This window comes from Sus scrofa, chromosome 7 (genome assembly GCF_000003025.6).
Source record: "Sus scrofa isolate TJ Tabasco breed Duroc chromosome 7, Sscrofa11.1, whole genome shotgun sequence".
Taxonomy (NCBI): domain Eukaryota; kingdom Metazoa; phylum Chordata; class Mammalia; order Artiodactyla; family Suidae; genus Sus; species Sus scrofa.
The window spans coordinates 1,451,501-1,460,573 of record NC_010449.5 but is presented as its reverse complement, the minus strand read 5'-3'; the positions used below and the strand labels follow the sequence as shown (position 1 = coordinate 1,460,573).

Below are 9,073 nucleotides of genomic sequence, written 5' to 3'. Positions count from 1 at the left end.
TCTTGAGAGGAAACCAGAAAAGCACAGTCCCTTTCCGGCACCGATCTGAAAAAGCAGTCAGAAATTCAGAAAAACTGTGTAAAACACGGCAGTAGCTTAAATAGATATAATAGTTATAAGTGACTATATAACGCTACATTATGTAGGCATGTAACTGGTTTTACTGGAAAACACGCTCATGATTAAGGGGGGAAATTCAAGACTCAAGATTGTGTCCATACAGCATTATCTTGATGTGGCTGATTCTTTCTAAAGCGCATATACAGAGAAACGATCGGAAAAAGTCCGTGAAACATGGCCACTCTGTGTCACATCTTCTAGTGACTTGTGTTTTCTTTACATTTTTCTCTTTTTCAAATTTCTTGTGTGTAATTTTCATATTAAAATATCAATGGTAGACTGGTTTTGAAGACAAATAATGAATTTAAGCTATCATACAGAAATCATTCATTTACTTCTTAATCAGTGAAAGGAATAATAAAGGAAAAGAGATTATAAGAAAAACAATGAAACAGGAAAAAACTTGAAGTAAATGTAAGAGACAAAATTTATTAGTTAAATGTCAGCTGTACAGCTTATAATCGCTGAGACTGGAAATAGCTCATTGGCCCATCGATGGGGTACTTGTTATCTTAATCATAATCCTGCGCGTTTTAAACAGCCCACAAGCTAAGAGACAGAACGTGACCTCCAACACCTAGAATATTTGCTCCCGGGCCCGTCACGGCGAAAGGCGCTCAGGTCTTGCTATAACATGTGACACACACGTTGAATTAGTCACGGAAATATCCAACTATATGTAATCACGTTCTGTGCAAAATCAGAAGAAGAGGGGACACATGAAGATTAGGAAAGACTGCGACCGCGGCACCTGCCATCAGCCCTGCATGGATTAAATCACGTGCCACCGCAGCTGCCGACCCGCCCGCGGCCCCGCTGACTGGGGCTCAGGGTGGAGACCAGGAGGGCCCCTCTGTGCTCTGGGAAGCGCTGGAAGAACAGCTGGGTCTTCAGAGAGTTAGATGTTTTTAGGAGAAGGGTTTTTGAGCCCAATTTTGCATCTCGTCCTATCTCGAAAAGCACTGAAATCTGTCGGCGATGCCCGCTGTCTGTGACTGGCAGCAGCCGTCGTGATGTCCCCCCGCCTCTCTGGGGCGGTGCTTCAGAGCTCCCCGAGGTGCTGCCTCCTGGGCTGTAGTTAGTGGGCAGAACACAAGATGTCTGGTCACCTGTGAGGACAGCCGCTCCCAAGGGCGGGCCGGTGACCCTGAGGGCACTCAGGACAGCCTGAGGAGGGCGAGTCCTGTGAGCCCAGACCTGACGTCTTCCCATAGCAATGGGTTTCCTGTGAGTCCCGTTATATCCCTAAACCCCTTGCTCCTGCTACCTTCCCTTTGTCGCAAAAACTCATAGACCCCAGCTCCCCCCTCGCCTCCTCGGAGCGGTTTCTCGGGACCCCTGAGAGGCTGTCTCCCGGGCTTATGTCCTAATTTCACCCCAAGTAAAACAACTCTCAACTGCCAGGTTGCATTTTTTCCAAACCCGTGATGACCGCCCTGTCCTGTTGGTTCATTTGTTGGCACGGTTTGGGAGCCCTCGCTGTGGGCCCGACCCTGTTTCCATACACAGGAGTCATCCGTGAGCCTCGCAGACCGAGCTCCTGCCCCCAGGGAGCTCACACGTAGGGGAGGAAGGCGGATGGGTGCAAAGTCGGGGCTGGGAGGGAAGCGCAAGGTCACCTGAAGGTCATTCGTGGAGTGAGTAGGCAGAGCAGCTTCCAAGAAGGCGACACTGACATTGAGCTAAACCTGGAAGGGGTGGGAGTTAGTGAGGATTCTGGGCAGAAGGGCGATGCTGAGAACCAGCGGAGCTGGACCACACGGGGCCTGGAGCTGGCGTGCAGGAGGTAAGTGCTCAGCACGGCAGGCAGATCCCGGGACCTCGAAGCTCCCCGAGGACGGGGAGCAGGCTTGGAGCAGAGGACTGGTGCGACGGGAAAGGTGGCCGTGGCCGCAGACCCCAGACCTAGGGAGCTGTTTGCAGGAGGCAGAGGCCAGAAAAGGAAGCAATGGGTGGGGGGGGGTGGCCACAGTGAGGAGGGGTCAGATTCTGGGTTTGTTGTCACAGGAAGGTGGAGCCAGAAGGATGTCCCCTGACAAGGTGTGGCGTGGGAGAGCCGGGAGACCCCCGAGCTTCCCCAGCAACCGGCAGGCGGGTGGCCCCTTAACGGGCGGGGACACTCACCCTGGATGCAGGCTTCATCCTCGAGAAATTCGGTGGGGGTGAGATTCAGGAGTCGGGAGCTGGGGAGAGAGCCGCCCAGGATGAACATGCGGGGGTCGTGGGCCTGCAGAGGGACCTGGTCATCTGATCCCAGGCCACGTATTGAGGCGTTTGGGGCAATATTGTTAAATTTTTTAAAAGCTACTAAAAAATTGACAAAAAGTGTACCCAAGGAGAACAGTCCCCGTCTTCAGGTGGTTTCTAGCCTGAGTCCTTCTCTCTGAGAGGACTCTGAACACACCCTTAGCTTCTCATATGAGTGCGACAAAGCCTCAGACGTGGTAAGATTATTTGGGGAGAAAAAAGCATAAAACAGGAAAGGCATAAAGATAATACACATTTTAGTTCCGATATGTAGAACGCCGTGGGGGACCTGAGTTTCACAGAGAAATATAAGAATGCACTTCCGAGTGGGTCTGACACCTGCCGGACAACCTTGTGTCGCAGCTGAACTAGGCGACAGTAATGAACCCAGAGGCCACACAGGACGCAACAAGGAAAACCCTCACTTCACTACTTTTTCTTTTGAAGACGCTATATTTTAAAAATATTTGAGAGTTCCCGGTGGGGCTCAGTGGTAACAACCAGGATGAGTATCCACGAGGACTTGGGTTCGATCCCTGGCCTTGCTCAGTGGGTTAAGGATCTGGGGTTGCCGTGAACTGTGGTGTAGGTTGCAGACGTGGCTCGGATCCCGTGTGGCTGTGGCGTAGGCCAGCAGCTGAACTCCGATTCAACCTCTAGCCTGGGAACCTCCATATGCCACGGGTTTGGCCCTTAAAAAAAAAAAAAAAAAAGAGCCAAAAAATATCTGATGGTGTTTCAGTAAGGCCAGAATAGGAAACTTTTAATGTTATCTCTGCAAGTATTTCTATACCAGGTGAAGCAATCAATACAATCAATAATAGCTTAATTTATGAGGCACTAACTCTGTCAGGCAGTATCCCGAGAATTTCATGTGCATTAACTCCCTCCCTCCCCAGAACAACTCCGTAGAAGAAGCATTATTATTACACATTGTACCAGTGACTAAGCCAGTATAAATATCAACTATGAGAAAAACCAGGAACCTTGAAAGCGTCATGCCAAGTGAAAGACATTGGTCATAAAAGACCGCTATTGTATCATTTCATGGAGACAAAATGTAAAATTTCAGAACAGGCAAATGTCTTCAGACAGAAAGGAGATTAGCGGTTTCCAGGGAACAGGGCGGGGGGCGAGTGGACTGTCCAGGGTCTGTTTTGGGGGTGATTAAAATGTTTGTGGTGGTGGTTGCCTAACTCTGTAAACGTACCAAAAACCATTGCACGTACAGTTTAAATAGATGAATTTTATGATACATAAATTATATGTCAACAAAGATACTTAAAAATATGCAACTATGGTCTCATGATCATTTACAGAAATGGGAAGGGCAGCAGTTCTGGTTCCAGTGGCACATTTTTTCATATATTTATCTGATGTGTGTGTGTGATTTATATAGTACATGTGTTTATAAGTATAATTTATGCATTACACATTGTATATACAATTTTTCTTCTTCTTGCCCCTCTGGGCCCTTGTCATTTTATACAGGTTTTGATGGAGGGAAATTTACCAGCTAGTCTGTAAGGGATGGAACCTTCTGGTGGGCCTGCCGCTGCGTCTGAGGAGAAATTCCATCGCCTGGAGGAGCACAGCCTGCCTCCCTGAGGGATGCGGCGGGCACCGCTTTTCCCCCCCTTAGGAGGGAACAGCTTTGTTCCCAGCACTGTGGCTCCTTGTCAGGTGGAGACACAGCTATTCTGGGCGCAAGGCTGGGATTCAGACAGTGGATGGTGCATCTGGATGCCAAGTGGCCAGAGGGGGAGCTTTGCCCGAAGCTCCCTCCCCCCACCCCCGCCCTCTGCTCTGCAGAACCCCCCACCCCACCCCACCCCCGCCTCCCCTGCTGACCGCGTCGGGCTCTGCCCCCTGGACTGACATGGAGAGGCCGGAGCCTGTGCCAGGGCAGGGGGCTGCTCTTTCCTGCTGGCTCCACGTCTGCCACGGGTCTCCGAGGGTGGCCGGACAGCAGGTCTTCAATCCAGGAGCTTCAGTGTCTCCTAGAAGCAGTGGCTGGATTGAGCTTGAAATTCCTGCGACATGTGCAAAGCTGGCTGGTGTCCCCACTCGGGGGTCTGGGCTCCCGGCTGACAGGACCCCTGCCCTGCAGTCAGGGCAGCACCCAGCAGGGGTCCTTGGCAGACCCTGACTCTCCAGGGCCTTGCGGGCTGAATGTCCTCCCCCGACTCATGCTGAAGTCTAAACCCCCTGGGGCCTCAGAATGTGACTTTATTTAGAAACACGGCCAGCCTGACGCGGTCTGGGCAGGGAGCCTCGGCACTTGCAGGAAAGTTCCACAGATCTGTGTCCCCACAGCCTTGATGGAACCGAGGCCAGGAGCCATGCTAAACACCTTTGCATTCTCATCCTTGCTCTGACTTGTCACAGACGACCTCTTTTCACCCAGAGTCTGCTTCTTTCCTTCTGCAAAAGGAAAATGACTAGGTGCCAGCATATTCAGTGGATGCTCATTTGGTTGCACTTGAAAATGTTCACTTACTGTAACGGGCTCGTTATTGTGGGAATGTAATTGGAACCTAGACTGCTACGACCTCAGGAAACAGAGAGGAACGAAGCTGGGCACGAAGGTTCACTTTGCCCCACGGCAGCAGCCCCTCCCCCGGGGAAGGGGAAGGAAGCCCCTCCCCTCCTGTCCCCCCTCCACCCCCACCACACACACCGGTGGTGGCTGGGTCTTTGGGAACCTGAGAGGCTTCCAATCAAAGGCCCTTAACGGGTCCCCGGAGAAACTAAAACCTATCAACTCAGACACACAGAAATGCACTGTCTGCCCTGCAGCGTTCTCCCCAGTCCCCTAAAATCTGGAGGAGTCAAGAACTGACCAGGACAGGGCCCTGGGCTGCTGTGTGGGGGACACCCGGCCTCATGAAGCCTGCGTGGGCTTGTCCACAACCAGGCGCTAAGGCTGTCAGCATCTCGAAAGCTGGCGTTCCCGTCGTGGCTCAGCAGTTAGTGAACCCGCCGAGCATCCATGAGGATGCAGGTTTGATCCCTGGCCTCGCTCCGCAGGTTGGGGAATGGAGCATTGCCGTGAGCTGTGGTGTAGGTGGCAGATGCGGCTCGGATCCCACGTTGCTGTGGCTGTGGTGTAGGCCAGCCACCTGGGATTGGACCCCTAGCCTGGGAACCTCCATATGCCGCAGGTGTGGCCCTACAAAGACAAAAAGACACCCCCTCAAAAAAAAAAAAAGATAAAAAAAGGCTGTAAGCCTCTGGAAAGGTGAAGAAGAAGGGGGGGTCAGTGCTCCGTGGAGGGACTGGCTGAGGTGAGGGCTCTGACGCTCTTTTGCCCGATGTCTGTTATGCTTTTTAAAAAGCTGAATAAAACGCAGGTCAGTGTTCATGCAGCGCTCAGCGTGGCAGGCAGGGGCTGGGTTTGATCTTAAAGATTTGGACTGGACTCTGTTCAACACACGGGCCTAAAATAATTAGAAATGCAATTAGAAATGTTAGCCCTTTCAGCGGGAGCAAGGCTTAGACTCATCTGAGACCTAATTTTCAAGCCGCAGCAGAGCTGTGTTCCAGAAACCTCATGGGGGTTTGGTTTCCCTCTTTGGAGGAACGTTTTATGGCCCTGTGCGACTTTAGAAGCAGCCCATCGCCATGCGGGGCACACGCGGGCCTATGAGCCATGTTTGAAATTTCTAACTTCAGCCTCTGAACAAAGAAACTATTCTGCTGGATAATAAGACATATTTACTGGGAAGAAAATGGCAGGCTTATTGTAAGTTTTACAACATGTAAAAACGCGATGGGATTTTTTTTAGATCCAAAATAATTTATAGCGCTTAATGTTTCTCAGTTGGCGCAAAAACACAGAGCCAAGGCCAACACTCCAATCAAAAAAGTGGGCAAAGGATAAGAACAGACAGTAATGGTACCTGAAGATTCTGAAATATGAAAAATAGGAAAAGACGGTCCCCGCATTCAGCGTAAGAAAAATGCAAATTAAAAAACTCCAGCGAGATGTCATTTTCCATCCAGTACCGGGGCAGAAGTCCGGAAGCTGTCGGTTCTGTCCAGGGGTGAGGCTGTGGGGAAACAGGCGGGGTACACACTGCCGGTGGGGTGGGGACGCCCACGGGCGCAGCGATGCTCCATTTGGCCGGAGCTTCCAGAATTGTCATGAATCCCCTTCTGCAGCTTCAGCCTCCAGTGAGACTCGCACACGTGCAAAATGACACGTCTACAGGACCTGGCACCGCAGCCGCGTCTAGCGTCTATACCCACGGAGCACTGGCAGCAGCCCCGCTTCCACCCGAGGGAATGTCAACTGAGCAGCTTGCATCACTGTCGTAGCAGCTGTCGGGGGACACGCTCTTCCAGGTGATAGGGGACACTGCCCAGTGTATTTCGGCCAAATATTTCATGAGCTTCGGAATCATCCCTCCATCCCCTCGCTCATCCTGGGCTCCGGCAGCTTTCGGGGGAGAGCGTGCCGACGCCTCGTGGCCACGGACTCTTTGCTTCTGTCTCTAAGTCTCTGTTGTGGCCCCAACAGGAAAGCAAAGAAGAGGCCCGCCCTCTCCACGGGTGCTCTCTCTGGCAAATGCTGGTTTGGTGAACTATTCCAGAAAGTCGCTGGGCCTTGCTCGCAAGCTTAGAGTGTCGTCACTTCCAAAATTCAGCCATGAGACTCGAACAAGTGAACTGACAGGACCTTGGCTCCACTGCTCTGATTCTCCACGAGTTCACGCCACGAAATGACCCTGACATTACATTTCCACGCTTGTTTTTTCAGTAATCCCTACGCTCATCCATTCTAATCCCAGGCCTGCTAAAATATCAGAAATAAAAATTCCCGGATGCGATAACCCAAATAAAATACTAAAACAGAGATAATCCTCAATTACTTATGGTTTAAAAACAGCCCACTCTCCTTACGGGTGCACTTGTACCCGAGCAATTGTGAACTCCGAGGGAGTAACTTTGCTCAGGTCCTGTGGGACCTGACCCGGTCCAGGGCCACCCGGAGGGCTCTCGCTCTAGTATTTATGTGCCCTGGTGAGTTCTCACGTCTTTTAGGAAAACAGGAAGGTGAAAATTAGAGCACAAGCAGCCAGTGCCGAGGAGTGACCTGCTACACACCTGCTGTTTAGGACATTTCAGGAGTTCCCACTGTGGCTCAGCAGGTTAAGAACCCAACATAGTGTCCATGAGGATGAGGGTTCAGGGATCCAGCACTGTGAGCTGTGGTGCAGGTCGCAGATGCAGTTTGGATCCTGCGTTGCTGCGGCTGTGGTGTAGGCTGGCAGCTGCAGCTCCGATTTGATCCCTGGCCTGGGAACTTCCAAATGCCGCAGGTGCAGGGCTAGAAACAAAAACTTAACTAAACTAAAATAAAAGATAATTTCTTTTAAAAAGAGAAAAAAAGGAAACTCACCCTCCCGGTCCCCAGCCCACATGTGCTCATCTAAGTCATGTAACTGATCTGACACATGGCTCCTTCTCTCTTTCCAAATCCCCCTGTTTGTGCTCTCAAAGGTTGGCCTTGAGCTTCTGCGAACAAGTCAAGGCCAAGAATGGCTGCGAGCTCATCTGATCTGGGGAGAGGCCGGCCTGTCAGACTGGGATCCTGCTGCCTCTGCAAAATGCATGTATAGGAGAGTGGCACATGGTAAAAGTAAAAACACTTTAAGTGAAAAACTCTAAAGGCCGGAAAGTTGAATATGTACACACACCCACACTCACACCCCCACACACACCCCAAACAGAAAACTCAAACAACGAATAGAGGTAATCACTATACATCATACTCCATATCCTAAAATCAGAAATAACTTTTTTTTTTCCAAAATGACCTATTGATAGTTACAAAAATTGACTCTAGTCAGCCAGAAAGAGGGCCGCCATATATATTTTAAAGTTAGACAAGGGGGCTTTCCCCTCGTGGCTCAGCAGGAATGAACCTGACCAGTATCCAGGAGGATGTGGGTTCCATCCCTGGCCTTGCTCAGTGGGTTAAGGATCCGGTATTGTCGTGAGCTGTGGCGTAGGTCACAGACTCAGCTCAGATCCCGCTTTGCTGTGGCTGTGGTGTAGGCTTGGTCGGCCAGGGTCCACAGAAGAAGCAGGTGGCTGTTCAATGGGTTCCCTGGAAAGCTTTTAAGGAAGAGCTGATTTAAGAGGTTTGGGCAGGTAGAGGGTAGTCAGGTGCCCCAGCAGCAGTATGGAAAACCACGGCCACCCTGCTTAAAAGGTGAGGTGGCAGAGTGCTCCCTGGGGGGATGCTCGGGCGGAGGCGGGGGGAACCCAGCTACCGCAGACCCACGTCGGGAAGGAACTGCCAACCTCTTTCTGCCACATCCTCTGATATCCCGGGGTCGGGGGGGTTGTCCACTGGTCAAACTACTGGGTGCCCACCTCCCTGGGCAGAGAGCAGGCTGAGAAGGGCAGAGAATAAATGCAGGCTCCGTGGCTGATGGTGAATAGCCAGCTGAGCCCCCACCGGACCCTGAGAGGCCCCGAGCACCAAGGACGGCGGGCGCCTTTTCCCTTCGGCCATGAGCCTACTGACAACGCTGTGTCCAGAGCTCACTCACTTCTGCTCATGAGAACTGACCGAATTGGTTCTCTTCCAGGTTTGAACGAAAGTCACTGAGAGGCTGAAATGTCTTCTAGAGAACAGATAACTTATTACGTCGAAAGCACCTAAAACATCTCCGAAAGTAATCAAAGATTAAAA

The 9,073-nt window shown here is 51.3% G+C and overlaps 1 long non-coding RNA gene across 1 annotated transcript; it reads right to left on the bottom strand.

Moving 5' to 3' along the window:
• On the bottom strand, positions 506 to 4,574 carry LOC110261649. Its single transcript, XR_002346084.1, has 4 exons — positions 4,247 to 4,574; positions 2,245 to 2,303; positions 1,740 to 1,808; positions 506 to 1,192 (listed from the first exon to the last, which is right to left on the bottom strand). It is a non-coding gene; the product is annotated as an uncharacterized LOC110261649 (long non-coding RNA).